Below are 15,360 nucleotides of genomic sequence, written 5' to 3' on the forward strand. Positions count from 1 at the left end.
ACCTTTATAGTCGGTTGAGAGACTTTTATCTTCAACTATGACGTCATACTAAAGCTATGTCATTTTATAGCATATGTGTACAGTGACGTACGCTTTCCCTTGTTTCATATCATTGTACCGACCCAAAACTTGAAGGTGGGGGATCGGTAGTATATCTTTATAATCGCTGGAGGGAATTTATCTTCAACTATACCGCCAAGAAGAAGGTATGACGTCTTTATCTTCCCATCATAATCGAGGCCCTGGATCGCGATTACGGACGGATATCTTCATCGGTATTTACTGAGACGGCATAAACTAATATCGATATTTATATACGAAATTGTGTATATTTGTATAAAAAAATCTAAGTATCTTCGTCGGTAACCGGTAATTGAACATGTTTATAAAAAAATTGTAAACGAACTACATTTTTCATTAAGAAAACTTATTTTTACTTTGTAGATAAAATTGGAGATAAATGTTAAATATCCATTGTAATCGGGGCCATGATATTTTAAACTTTGGACCCTTTTGATGATTTGGTTTAACAGTCAAGAGATTTTGAGCATCAAGGCACACACAGTGCCTACATGGGTTTTTGCATTGATTTTTAAACAAATTTATATATTTTTACTCTAGAAATTCTTTACTGAAAATAAAGCTAGTCCACTTAGGTATATTCCAAAGTTTTTTACAAAATTGATAATAGGAATTTCACTTTTTTTATTATAACAATTTAACTAACTAACTGTTTGTAACTAATAAAAAAAAAATGTACTCATTAGTAGCATTAAAAATATTTTCAAATTTTTAATTTTAATTCCTGCGAAAACGGTTGATTGCGTTAGCCACGCTCCTAAAACGTCACGATTCGGTAAATTGTTGAACTTTGTTTGTAACCGTTTAAATTTAAATAGAAAATCGTCACGAATCTTGACGTCATTATTACGATCATCACCATTCCCTTTCCGCACCTAGTGGTGCATAGGACACTGCATTCGTACACCAATTACAGCGTATCTTGATTTTTGTTACCTACATGAAGGTAAAAGATCAGTTTACGCTTCAGGTACCAGTCCAGGGACTATGAAATATTTTAGTGTGAAAACACCTTTTAAAATAAAAATTTCATATCAACCATGTTGGGAATGAACCCAAGACCTTTACCGTGGTAGGCAAATGCGCTGACCGCACCACGAAGCCGACAAAATTTAAATTGACGTCATTATTGTCAAGGCCAAACATGTCGCGTTTTAGTAAACATATTTTTTCAATTTTTTATTTTTAAAATCATGCAAGGTAACATTTCTCCACAATATCCATATTGATTTTGATAATTAATTTGAAGTTATATAATTTTGAATAAACATGATAAAAAAATATGTACGAAATAAAAAAAAAAAGAAAATAGTGATACAGTAATACTAATAATAATAGAGAGCCGTTTTACTCGGGTTCAAAGAATTTCTTTAAATTTACCTTTTTTTTTAAAGAAAAATAAATATTTGCGTTCTTATGATTTACCCAAATATTTCATTTTGACGGCCATTTTCAACGAGTTGTCAATAACTCACAATTAGAAAATGGAAATCGAGTTGGGGTAGTGTGGAATTCGAGCCACGGACTTTTGGTCCATGAGTCCAAGACACTAGCCACAGGATCACAACCCGATTAAACCGATAAACCTTGAATTTATTTACTGAAATATAAGTTTTAATAGTATTTAATTCATTGGGGAGATTATTGTAATTTTTTATTTCTTCGAAAGCAAAACTATTTTGACCTTAGGAACTTAGGAATTTTTATATTTTTGTTATTCCATGCATTTCATTTTCATTTAAATCTTTATTTATCTTGCCTAAATATTGATAAAAGAAAAAAAATGCTTTCGTTCTCTCCACTGTAATATATGTATATATATTATGTGTTCCTGTACACTTTTTACCAATAGAAACATGTTTTTTTTATTTTTCTTCTTTTTGATTGACTTTTGTTTCCTACTTTGTTTTTTTTCGCTTTAAGTAAAAACATTAAACTTTGCATGATTTCAAATATTATGGACATATGTAATTGTTACTTTTTGATTTCTATTACTTTGTATTTTGTTAAATACATTTCTGACTGTATATTTATATGATAAATGTAAAACATGTAAAAGCCTACAGGGCGTTTAAATAAATACATTTTAAAATAATAATTGTTACTCTTCTTGATTTATGAACGCCAAATTACATGGTCTGAAGAATCAAATGTAAATTATGATAAACTTGTTTTTATTTTATTGCACAAAATATTTCATTAGCTTTTAAAGTCCATTAATTTTCAACTTCGCCGTGAACTACACAAAGGAACATTACAGCAACTCATAGCAAGGTGGTGGCTGATAATTTTGTATTCGTAGTTAACTCTTAAAGAACTGTGGTAAATTATACCTCTGCGCGCGGTGTTGTAACATCGTGTTACCACTAGTAAAAGATAGAATATTCTAAAGTTTAAACATTTGAAAAAAAAAAAACATAAAGACATACTTTTTAATAAATCTTCATTCATAATTTATGCAAAAAAACATATAATTTAGCCCAGTTATTGCAAAATAAATTAAAAATCACAAATACGCCGCTCACATTACGCGCGTTCATCCCTCATAACTGTCATCAACCGGCTGAAGACTGAATCTGTTTTAAACAACACCCGCCACAGAATAGCGTCTCTGTCTTCCTTGTTATGATTTTTATCTTCGTGCTCTCTCTTGTATAAGGTATCTGAATAGATGTGTTGCTGAATTAGCGGACTCATTCTTTGCGTAGCATGGATAAATATTTTTCGTATTACTATTTAGCCTAGTTATACAAATTATACTTTGCAAATCGGGTGTGAAAATGTCCATTTTAAGATTACAGAAAATACGAATTCATTATTCAAAAAATTAAGAGAGACATATAAAATCTTGTATCCTATGTCGACTAATGTGACATCACAGCCACACAAGAGTTAAGAAAGCTTTAGAGCTACAAGAGACCTTCAACACATGGGTTAATGAGCTGGAATAGCAAGGACTGGGGGTAAGTCGTACAAAAACTAGTACATCGAATTTGGAGGGGTGAAAGACGTAAGCTGTGATATATTTATCGATAATAAGTAATAAGACAAACCCACCCAAGGTGTTTCACATTAAATACCTTGGATCTACGTTATAACCGTGTAGATAAAGATGTTCATCACCGTACCAATACAGCATGGTTGAAGTGGAAATCTCTATCTAGCGTACTCTGCGATAAAAGGATGCCTTTTAAAACCAAAGGCAAAGTATTCCAAACAGTGGTAAGGCCATGGTACGTATTCTGATAAGATAAAATTTATTAAGGTTAGTGCCGGTAACAGAGTTCATGGTGCCTTAAAGTCTGTCGTAGCAAATAAGTGTCTATCGCAAGAGGCTAAATTAGCCGTTCATAATGGAGTTATGTATGGAAGCGAAGCATGGAGTTGGAAAAAAAGGGACGAAAGTAGACTGAATGCCGTTGAAATGCGATCCCTCAGGCGAATGTGCGGAAAACAATGTATGATAGGTGCCCTAATGTCGAAATTAGAGCAGAATGCAAGGCTGAGTTAAGCATTATCGACAAAATTAAGAAAGGTCTTTTGCGATGGTTCGGTCATGTGGAGCGAATGAATGATGAAAGAACGGCTAAAAAGATTTATGATGCGAATGTGTCTGGTTGTAGAAGTCGAGGAAGGCCGAGAAAGACATGGCATGATCAAGTACAACAAATTCTTGAAAGTGGTCATGTGAAAAGTCGGAATAATCGACGTGCTTGCATGAGAAGATGTATGAATGAGAAGGAAGCAAAGGAAGTGTGCCAGGACAGAGTGGTGTGGCGTTCTATCCTCTCTGCCTACCCCTCCGGGGAAATGGCGTGATGGTTAGTTAGTTAGTTAGTTAAAATTTATCTTCAATTTTATCTACAAAGTAAAACAAAGTTTTCCGTATGAAAAATTGCCTTTTTTTACATTTGTGTTATAGTTTTTTTCCCATCAAGCAACATTACGTGCGACCTCACGAATGCACGTGGCGAAAGTAAGGCATAGTGGGGGAATTATTGGACACAGTCCGATGTATTCAAATATGATTCTACGCTCCTTTTGGACTATTTTTAATTCTATGTTCCAAACATATACAGTTGATTTATATTTTATTTCTTTTAAATAAAGTGATTTTATAGCTTAGAATTTTTATCGCGAGTAATAGTTTATTTGCCAGTTTAGATAGTTAAAATTGAAAATCTTTGAAATTAGTAGAAAAGGGTAGTTGATTCAAGATTTTTTTTTTTTTAATAAAAACCTTTATTGGCATAAATAAACAATACATTCAGAAAAAAAATGGAACACTTAAGGTTGAACTTGCCAAAAAAGAGTCTGGCTCTTGTGTTTGGCAAGTTTACAAAATAACATAAAAATGAAGCAAAAAATGCAAAACAAAATAATAAAATAAATAAAAAATTAACCAATTTTAAAAATTGAGAAAATATAACACTAAAAAATATTAAATAAAAAGGCAACATTCATAAATTTATAAACACAGGCACATATTGAACATACATCTCTTTTTTTTTTTTTTAAATACAGTTAATGTTAATTATGCCAAGAAGCTTTTCTTTAATTTGTTCTTAAATTTTCCGTAATTTATTTCTTGACGTAGATATATTTAACGACGTTGATATTTAAAGATATTTAAGAATTAGGTACTAGCAATATTTTGAGTTTGTCCAAATTTTTGTAGACAAGGACTGGATTCGACTCCCTGGAGAGCTGTTTATATTAACATATTACAACAGAGATGAAGAACATTTAAAAGAAGACAATATAGAAGTCTAGGCATCTACAGGGCTTATGACCTGTCAATGGCTGGTTTAAGTGGCCACTTCACACACTGTGTAACATTCACCATTCTGCCCATATTTGAACATCTATACTTCTTCAATTTTTTCATTTGTTGATATTTGTGAAGTTAAAGAGCTGAAACCTTTATTTATGGGGGTGAGATTCATTCGATTGAATTATTTCACCTACATACTAGGCAACGCCTGAAAATGTTATTTTTTCCTATCCTATGTATTTTATTTAGTATGTAGGTGAAATAATTCAATCGGATGAATCTCACCCGCATAAATAAAGGTTTCAGCTCTTTAACTTCACAATCATCAACAGATGAAAGAATTGAAGGGCTCTAGGTGTTCAAATATAGGCAGAATGGTGAATGTTACACAGTGTGTAAAGTGGCCACTTAAACCAGCCATTGACAGATAATAAGCCCTGTAGATGCCTAGACTTCTATATTGCCTTCTGTTAAATGTTTTTCATCTCTGTTGTAATATGTTAATTAGGTACTAGTATTAAAAATGTAAACTTTATGATTATGTATTAAATTCACATACTGTAAAGCAAGTGTTTTATTTCAGATATTTCTTCTCCAGTGTAATTCTGTGTTCTGTGTGTTAAACTTCGAGCCTACGTATACTAGTCATGCTTTAATGTTCTAGCCTAGCCGGTGGTGGCTGGTTTTCTGACAGAAGGATCGCAGATTAGTGAAGGCATTTTTTGGACAAACGCGTCCAATGTTTAAATTAAATTTTGTTAGTCAATCCTTCCCGAACTTACCGTCGCAATAAATTGTAATGTTGTTGTTTCCCTAAATAAACAAAATGGAAATAAAATAGCCAGATTGTTTTGTCGATAGCCATTCAGGATTGCCGGTAGAAAGGACGGACAAATATTTTTTTATTTTATTGGATAATTGATGGCGAATACATTATACATGCAAATCAATTGATTTTCGTACTAACAAAACCTGTTTCTGGAAGGGTTAATGGCAATTAAATGGTTGTTTTATTCGATTGTCCTATTTATATCACGATTATGTCCAACTCGTTGGTGCGAAGCAGGCTTGAAAGTGCATCGGTGATATGCAGTCAACGAGAGGATAGTTATTCCCTCATGCTGGAGAGGGTTCAGAAAACAAATTCTGAAGTATCTCGACATGAGGGAGTATAGTACTTGTCCGTGGCTCTATCCCACTGCATTCCTCTAGGGCAGTGGTCGGCAAACTCATTAGTCAAAAGAGCCAAAGATCAGCAGTAAAACAATTAAGATTTTCTTTGAGAGCTAAATTCCTTAATGTTTTAAACTGTTTCTTCTGTAATGGCAAAGTATCTTAATATTACGCTGATTACGATTAGATTAGATTACCCTGATGTTTTCATGACTGATTTAAGCTGTGATCGATAAACTTAAACGACTTCAGAATACATGCATTAGGTACATTTTTGGTCTTAGGAAATATGACCAGATTTCTGGATCACATTTCTGAAGCGTAGTCTATCTTGCTCAAGCCACGGTTTTTCCAGATCGGATATTTTTCACACAAAATCAAAGTGCAAAACAGAGTATGCTTTGTGACGATTGCGCATGCGTAGACAAGATAAGAAAGATTTAAAAAGGTTACCGACGCCTAGTTTAAAGGCATCAAACACAATGTAAGACAAATAATCAACATGAGTTTACATCATACATTCCTCCGCACAGCCATTGTTCTAAATAAAACACACCGCGCGTACAAACATTTGTGGCCAGCGTTATTGTATGTGCGGTGAAAGATGCTCATGTTTGTGGCGGTCGCTAATTTAACAAATGGACATTCAATAACTAATGGTTGAGTTATCATTCAACTTATTACTTTGCCAACTTCAGTCGTGACAGGGCGTCGTATTGAAATAGGTGCGGTTACTGGGATCATCAATTGATTCGGGACTGATTGACCAAATACTGCAGGCTTATTCTGTCAACAAGTTCGTTTCGTATATTCGTTCGTTCGTCGTAGATCCATCTCACTCTAACGCAATCAAAATCGTAGTTAGCTCACGTTTCCTCTCATTCGGTACGAATTACTTACAGAATAAGGCCACTGATGCGTTGATTTTCGCGGTCACCGTTCGATATTTTTAAAACCGAAATAAAAATTGCTGACTCTACGAGAGCTGGTCACTTTATGCAAACAACGTCTGCAAGAAGGCTGCCAATCTTTCTGGAATGCTTGTGAGAGCGGCAAAACCAACATAGGGGTGCTGTCCTGCAGTAATGCAGCAAATATATTGTGGTGCTATTGAACCTCTTGTTACATATGCGGCCAGCTTATGGGGTGAAGCGGTAAAAAAGAAATGCAATAAGAAAAAACTTGACAGTTTACAAAGACAATATGCCATAAGATGTTGTAGAGGATACAGAACAATTTCACTCATCTCAGCTCAAGCCCTAACAGGGTTTTCATCGTAAGACCTTAAAATTCAAGAAATAAAGGACATTTATAATCAACAATATTTTGAGTTTGTCCAAATTTTTGTAGACAAGGACTGAATTCAACTCCCTGGGGAGCTGTTTATATTAACATATTACAACAGAGATGAAGAACATTTAATAGAAGGTAATATGGAAGTCCAGGCATCTACAGGGCTTATGACCTGTCAATGGCTGGTTTAAGTGGCCACTTTACACACTGTGTAACATTCACCATTCTGCCTATATTTGAACATCTATATTCCTTCAATTCTTTCATCTGTTGATGTTTGTGAAGTTAAAGAGCTGAAACCTTTATTTATGCGGGTGAGATTCATCTAATTGAATTATTTCGCCTACATACTAGGCAACGCCTGAAAATATTTTTTTTCAATTTCTATACTTCTTCATGGACCAGGTAATTTATCAAAAAATAATTCAATTAGATGAATCTCACCCGCATAAATAAAGGTTTCAGCTCTAAAGAGCTGATGTTAAAACTTCACAAACATCAACAGATGAAAGAATTGAAGGAATATAGATGTTCGAATATAGGCAGAATGGTGAATGTTACACAGTGTGTAAAGTGGCCACTTAAACCAGCCATTGACAGGTCATAAGCCCTGTAGATGCCTGGACTTCTATATTACCTTCTCTGAAATGTTCTTCATCTCTGTTGTAATATGTTGACATTTATAATGTCAAGAAATTTGGTAAGCTGTATTCCATTCCAGATGATCGCAAGTATCAAGGAACTGCAAACTATTTCGATTTATCTCACCCGTGCGGAAGAATTCCCGAAAATATCCTTTAACTTGACAAAGATATACCTCCTTAGGCTCCCAACGAAATTAGAATCTTTACGGATGGTAGCTTGCTCGACTGCAAAGAGGGAGCGATATTCGTTTCTTTTGAGGCTGATAAAGAAAAACCAGGCAGAACATTTAAATTAGACAATTTCTGCTCAGTTTTTCAGGCTGAACGACTCGCAATACAAGAAGCTCTCGAATGGTTATTAAAAAAACCACCAGAGAGGTGGGTTATTGCAAAAATATAATCAGATTGTCGTTCGGGCGTTCAAGCTATAACAGATACTCGGTCGGTAAATCTATTCATTGTAGATATTCAGAGTAAAATTAAGCATCTAAAAATAAGAGGGATGATTATTCAAATATACTGGAAAAGAGGACATGCTGATATCGTAGGAAATGAGAGAGCAGATGAACGAGCAAGACCCGCAACTTGTAAAAGAACGGCACCTTTCTTCTCAAACGCTGTATAAAACAAAATACGCACCAGCGTTGGGAGGATCATTACCGCCGTTCTTCTACAGGTGAAATCACCAAACCCAACGCTGGCTGATGCAGCAAACTTCCGTCGTCATCACCAAAGTACTTTTGAAACGACCCAAATTTTTACCGGACACGGAGCTATGAGAAGTTATCTATATAGGTTTAAATTAAGGAATGATGACTATTGTCCATGCGATGATATTTCTTCACAGAGTATCGAACATCTGTTATTTCAGTGCCCATTTTTCAGTTTACAACGCCATAATCTTGAAGCAGAATGCAGGAAAGATGGAATATCTTTAACAGATATCCACACTGTCGTTAAAAGTAGTTATTACGTGCCATTGTTCTTGGACTTTGCAACAATGGTAATTGGACTCATAAAGGTAATAAACCAAAATCAGTGATCGAACATTCCATTTCCAAGATAAACACAAACGATTTTTTCAGAGTACCTAAGCCTTGTACATGAAACGTAAAGCTACTAAATACAGGAGTCCATATATATATATAAATATAATCATAATTGTCAATCCACCCTTATTTTACCGTGGAGTGAGGATTTGGATGAATCGTGTTAATTGGGCATACGTGTTCAACAACCACACACCTGTACCCTTCAGAATTGTATATAGATAGAGCAAATGAGTATGAATGCGTGGCCACAACTAAAGTTTACCTATAACTCACTATTAATAATTATGTATTACAAAAAAGTATCAGTGATTAGTTTTGGTTGTTTGTTCAAAGCGGTTCCTTTGAAAATGTGTGTATTTTTTATACTATGCTGATCTTACTCTAATTGAAGGTTCGGTTCGTAGTTGTAATATGTTCTAGGGTGATTTATAAGGGTCTAATATTCCTAGTTGGTTCAATACACAGGGCATATGATTTATTGACGATTACCCTTTTTATAACCTTGAGGAATCACCGTCAGTTAAGGTAAATCAATTAAGGTCACGTTGGTATATCAAAAGATTGAAATATGCCTAAGGGTTTTTATTATTTTTAATTATATATATATATATATATTGAATATATCAAGATATAATAGGACAAACAAAAACATATTCTTTAACGCATATTTACTAACCTTCTGTTTAAATATTTTTTTACTTTTTTTAAAGGTTTTTTTTTTCATTTCATAATATTTTTTTACTACGTTACATAAAATTAAATTTTGTGACTTCGCCCTTTTCCTAAATGCGAGTCGGTTTTTACCCTTTCTCTGGTTTTATGATCATTTTCATGATGGCTTTGATAAAAAAAAATCCGAAATTTTTTGTTTTTTTTCGTAAGTGTTTTTTAAAAATAATTAATATTATAGACAAACATATAATTTGCTTATTTATATATATATATATATTTGGATAATTTATGTAGCGCGGTTTTTGTGAAAATCACCTCAAGGGCGCTGTACAGTAAATAAATATCCCACCACGTCTTGCAGCTACAGAGCGCATAGACAATAAGAAATCTAGCCCCTATTAACATTTTTTATTTTTTATTTGACAATAAAGTTTAGAGATTTAGTGATATTCAGTGATCAGTAATTTCCCATCGTCAATGACATTAGTTTTACAGCTGTCATTTTAATCAAGCTATATTTTAATGACTATAATGTATTTATTTTAATTAGATATCTACCTATATCATTTATCATTTTTTCATTTATCATTTATTTATTCATATATATGTACATTACAAAATAAAATATCTTAATTCATACTTATAGAAATAATTAGGTAAAATTAGGTATATATAAAAAAAACACATTAGTATACATAATATACAAAGAATAATATGTTAAAAAAGTAAGAGAATCTTGTAACGAAAAACTCCCTCAGAGACGTGAAAAATGTCAATGTCCAAAGTGATATTGTTCAACATAGAGATAGCCCTTCCAACAGGCATAACCATTGGCAGGTTGGTCCTGTATATTGGAATGTGAAACAGTCTATGCTGACGCTGTCTAAGGTAATTATCAGGAACATAAAAGCTAATGCTCCGCATAATTTCAGGGTTGTCAATAATACCGCGCAACAATCGAAAGAAGTGCGTTGTTAAATACACTTTTATTCTAGTCTTCAAACTGCTGTAACCAAGCATACCCTGGAGGAACTCAGTGGGATAAAGCCATGGATAATATCCGCACTCCCTCATGTGGAGAAACCGAAGAAATTTCTTCTGAACCCTCTCCACCATAAGAGAGTACTTCAACTCACACGGTCCCCAAATCATCGAGCCACTCTCGAGTCTACTTCGCACCAACGAGTAATAAAGAATTCTCAGTACTCGTGTACTACCAAAAACCCTAGCAGTACGCAAGACGAATCCTAACATCTTCAATGAGCTACTACACACTGTTTCGATCTGATCATGAAATGTCAGGGAACTCACAAAAAAAAAAAAAAACTATATGTACTATCATACCCACTAAATGTAAGAACATGATTATTTTTTCAGCCTTCCTACTAATAATATTCACCGCACGCGCCTGATGTATATAAAGTGTTAAATAAATGACGGACGTAAAGTCACACGACTTAAACCAGGAAGCGCCCTTTATATTAAAACATTATCTTTAATAACAGTTGATTACAAGTTACACTATTCTAATTTATTAAGTGCTTGCAACTTATATGTAATGATACGCCCTTATTCTCAAACTCGTTTTAATGATTTAAGAGAACCAAGTCATACTGTTTCACCTATACTAAAGCTAGACAAGATAGTAGAATTCCTAGCTATCACAAATTATAATCGAGATATTTATCCAGCGCCGGTGCCAGCAGGGATTCGAACCGAAGATCTTAGTAAACCTGTTTCAGAAATGCAAACCGCTAGATTTAACTGTTACAAGTCTGGTACTATAAGTGCATTAAAACGCTTGCCAATTAGACGAAGATATTCGTCTTCTGATTTGCAGATACGCGAAATACTCGTGTATTTTTTGATCAAAACTATTTTATAAAATTGTAAATTAACACTTTGTGTCCCGCACCCGTGTTTTCACGTGGTTTACCAGCTGCCTAAAAAAGTGCATTTTATTAACATCTAGTGACTTTTATTAGTATTTTTTTACTGCTGGTAAACTACGTGAAAACACGGGACCGGGCTTGCATAGCCAAATATAACAGACTCAAAATGTAAAACAAATTTTAAAATAAAAATAACTGCACATATAAATAGTGTAGCGAGAGATGTTTTTGAAAAATATAGGTAAATTAATAAACGTAGTACTTTATAAAATTGGTACACATATTTTTTATATTTTTATGTATTTCATTGCTTTATATTTGTTTTATTATATATTGTACTATATTATTTATGTTTAAGAATTAAGAATTAGAAAGGGTCTCTGAGATGGTTTGGTCACGTAGAACAAATGGACGACGAGAGAATGGTAAAACAAGTATATATGGCAAAAATGAACGGAAACGTTAGACGAGGACGACCAAGGAAGACGTGGCATGATCAGATAAACCAAAATCTTAAGTCTGGTTATGTCAAAAGCAGACAGAACCGAAGGGCATGTATGACAAGATGTATGAATGTGGAAGAGGCTAGGATTGTATGCCAGGATAGACGCGTGTGGCGGTCCATTCTCTCTGCCTACCCCTACGGGGAAATGGCGTGATGGTAGTAGTAGTAGTAATAGTAAGAAACATGTATTCTTGGCACATATATATATTTTATATTTGTATAATAATGATTTTTAATTTCTTAGATTTGATTAGCTAGGCATTTATAATTAAGTAGTAGTTTTTCTTTTTTATGTTATTGTTTTATTAGTATAGGACTACTTACGCTTAAGATAAAGAATCTCCAACTTAGAACAGGCTGTGCCATGTTAGATGGAGACTATCATAAACAGAGAACACTCCGTTTTCATTTTACATTAATTGGTTTTAAATAGATTCCCTGTTATTAAGTTTGTATATTATTTTTTTGCAATAAATTTATAAATAAAATAGTAATTATAATCACGTTTTTACACGTCTCCTGGATACAAAGCACAAAAAAGAGTGAGATCCTGTATATGTGTGAACATAGCAATGCGCAATGTGGCTCTACATAAAAGCCAATGTTGGCAAAACTATCATACACAAATGACTTATTAAAGTGTTCCAAATAAATATGAAAAGTTTCAATTGATTTAACTCGGTATTTTTAAAATTATGACACTTTTAAGAAACCCTTCACAAAGCATGAAATTTCACAAAAATGGGCCAGGCACATGGTGAATTCTATGTGTATTCAGCCGGTACTCAAAGTGTTAACATATTACAACATAGACGAAGACCATTTAAAAGACGGGGATGTAGAAATCTAGGCATCCACAGGGCTCATGATTTGTCATTGGCTGGTTTAAGTGGCCACTTTACACACTGTGTAACATAAACCATTCTGCCTATATTTTATTCAACAACCACAACGGTGTAAGGAAGTTAAAAAAATACACCACAAGATGTACAAAAATAGTTAAAAACATAAATACGTAGTCATAGAATTAAGAATAGTCCAGAAGGAGCGTAGAATCATATTTGAATACATCGGACTGCGTCCGAAAATCCCCCCACTATGCCCACTTTCGCCAAGCGCATTCGTGATGTCGCCGCGTAATGTTGCACAATGGAAAAACATATAATCATAACACAAATGTAAGGTGAAAAAAAAAAAGTAATCTGTTAATTTCTCTAAAATTTTATTGTGCGCGCGGAAACATTGATTGACACAACAGAGTAGATAAGTAAAGGGTTATTTAATAAGAGTAATTGAATTAATAAACTTTGAACTTAAAATGTAAAACAAATTTTATTTGACATAAAACGGTTATCTTTATAACATGTTAAATAATATTTGATGTTTTGAAGATAATGTCGTTTAAATGTCCCCCACGGCGTTGTTTAATCCGAGGTCTAATTTTTATTAGATGAGCAAAGTAGGGTAAAAAAATTTACTGCCCTGGCAACACTAACGAAATTTCCATTTTATTTCTTTGACAATCCGACAGATGGAAAAAGAAATAATTTTTAAGTAATGCATTTGTTATGTACACATTCATTTGCAAATAACAGATGAAATGTGATTGCATCCTGTTTCTTTAAGATCCTAGCAGTATTTCTAAACTTCAAAAGGACACAACACGGCATAGTTGAATTTAAATCAGGAGTTGCGTACTGAGCGACGTCTACAATGAAACTAATTGGTCAAAACGTAAACCTACTCATAAATATGAGTAGTTGAGTCGTCTTCTGTTTGATGTGCGTATGCGGTTTCTGGACTATTCTTAATTCTATGTACGCAGTGTTTAAAAATGTCTTCTTTGTTCATTCTCAAATGTAAAGATATTTTTAAAAATATATTTTGGTTGGTGTCCTCGGCACGGGTTGCCCCAGTGAGGTCACATTATTTTTATCATGAATAGAAAAAATATGAATAATTAAAATAAATAAAAAAATACCCAATCAATTGAAAAAATATATACCAAGGATCTTCAATTTACTGGGTTTGTGTCCGTTTTCTAATGGGAAATTAAAAGTTTATCTTCAATTTTATCTAAAAAGTAAAATTAAGTTTTCTGTACGAAAAATTATTTAAATTACAGGTTATAAGCAAAGACGTTTGAAATTTTCATCCAGATATACTCATTTTCGTACATAAGTATCGATTTTATTTTGTGTTGTCTTGATATGTATCGATGAAGATAGCATTTGAACGATACAGAGAAGAATGAGAGTATGATAAATTTTAAACTTAAAATCAGTCATTAATTTTTAAATTACGATTTTTTACTAAAAACATTAAATTTGTTAAAACTTAACGATGGAAAAAAAATTATAGACCTTTTAAATTTATTCAAAAATGTAAATTCAATATGGGATTGCCCTGAACTTTTATCTCTCATCAACTTCAGGGTGCCTGGAAGAATGACTAGACAGGTGCCACCGTTTTGTAGCAACAATTCACGGACAGTGTATACTTGTAATGCCGTTTTAAATAGACTTCATGAACTCGGCAATAGTTATTACCAAACAAACAAACCATCATGCCGTTTCCCCGTAGGGGTAGGCAGAGAGGATAGAACGTCATAACACTCTATCTTGGCATTCAGACCTTGCTTCCTCTACATTCATACATCTTCTCATGCACGCACGTCGATTATTCCTACTTTTGACATGTCCTTTTTCAAGTATTTGATGGACTTGATCGTGCCATGTCTTTTTCGGTCTTCCTCGTTTTCTGCATCCATCATCATTTGCATCGTAGATCCTTTTAGCCGTTCTTTCGCTGTCCATTCGCTCTACATGTCCAAACCAACGCATCACCCCTTATAGTTATTACCACGTATCTGATATATTTAGTGTGGGGTATTGTTCCTATAGAACAAACCTTTTGAACTTTTTCAAAGATGGTGAATGGTAATTATATGTATTTATTCATGCATTTCATACTGTATATGTACACAGTTTTTTGTTCACTTTGCCTAGCTGTGTGAAACAGTACTTATGATTCTCTTGTTGTATTACTCTAGAATGTTTTATTATTTAAACTTTCTACTGAATATGCTGAATAATTTTTAGGTTAATTTTTAAAATATAAATCTTGTATGATTTTTGTATTTTTTTTTTTTTTATATAAATCTTGGGTATAAGGAAATTCATGTTTAAAAAAAAAAATATTAAGCCAAATATGTTAATATTGTTAATGTTTGTAAAAGGCAGATTTGCCGTTTATGTTTATGAAATAAAATCAA

At 33.3% G+C, this 15,360-nt stretch overlaps 1 protein-coding gene across 1 annotated transcript in view; it reads right to left on the bottom strand.

Annotated features, from left to right (window-relative positions):
* Positions 1–15,360, bottom strand: part of tyn (trynity) — a 136,673-nt gene that overhangs the window by 89,799 nt on the left and 31,514 nt on the right. The gene's annotated exons all lie outside the window — the stretch shown is intronic.

The sequence above is a fragment of the Micrasema longulum genome, unplaced genomic scaffold, assembly GCF_059751315.1.
Source record: "Micrasema longulum isolate JH-2025_06_02 unplaced genomic scaffold, ASM5975131v1 h1tg000074l, whole genome shotgun sequence".
In the NCBI taxonomy this organism is placed as follows: Eukaryota; Metazoa; Arthropoda; class Insecta; order Trichoptera; family Brachycentridae; genus Micrasema; species Micrasema longulum.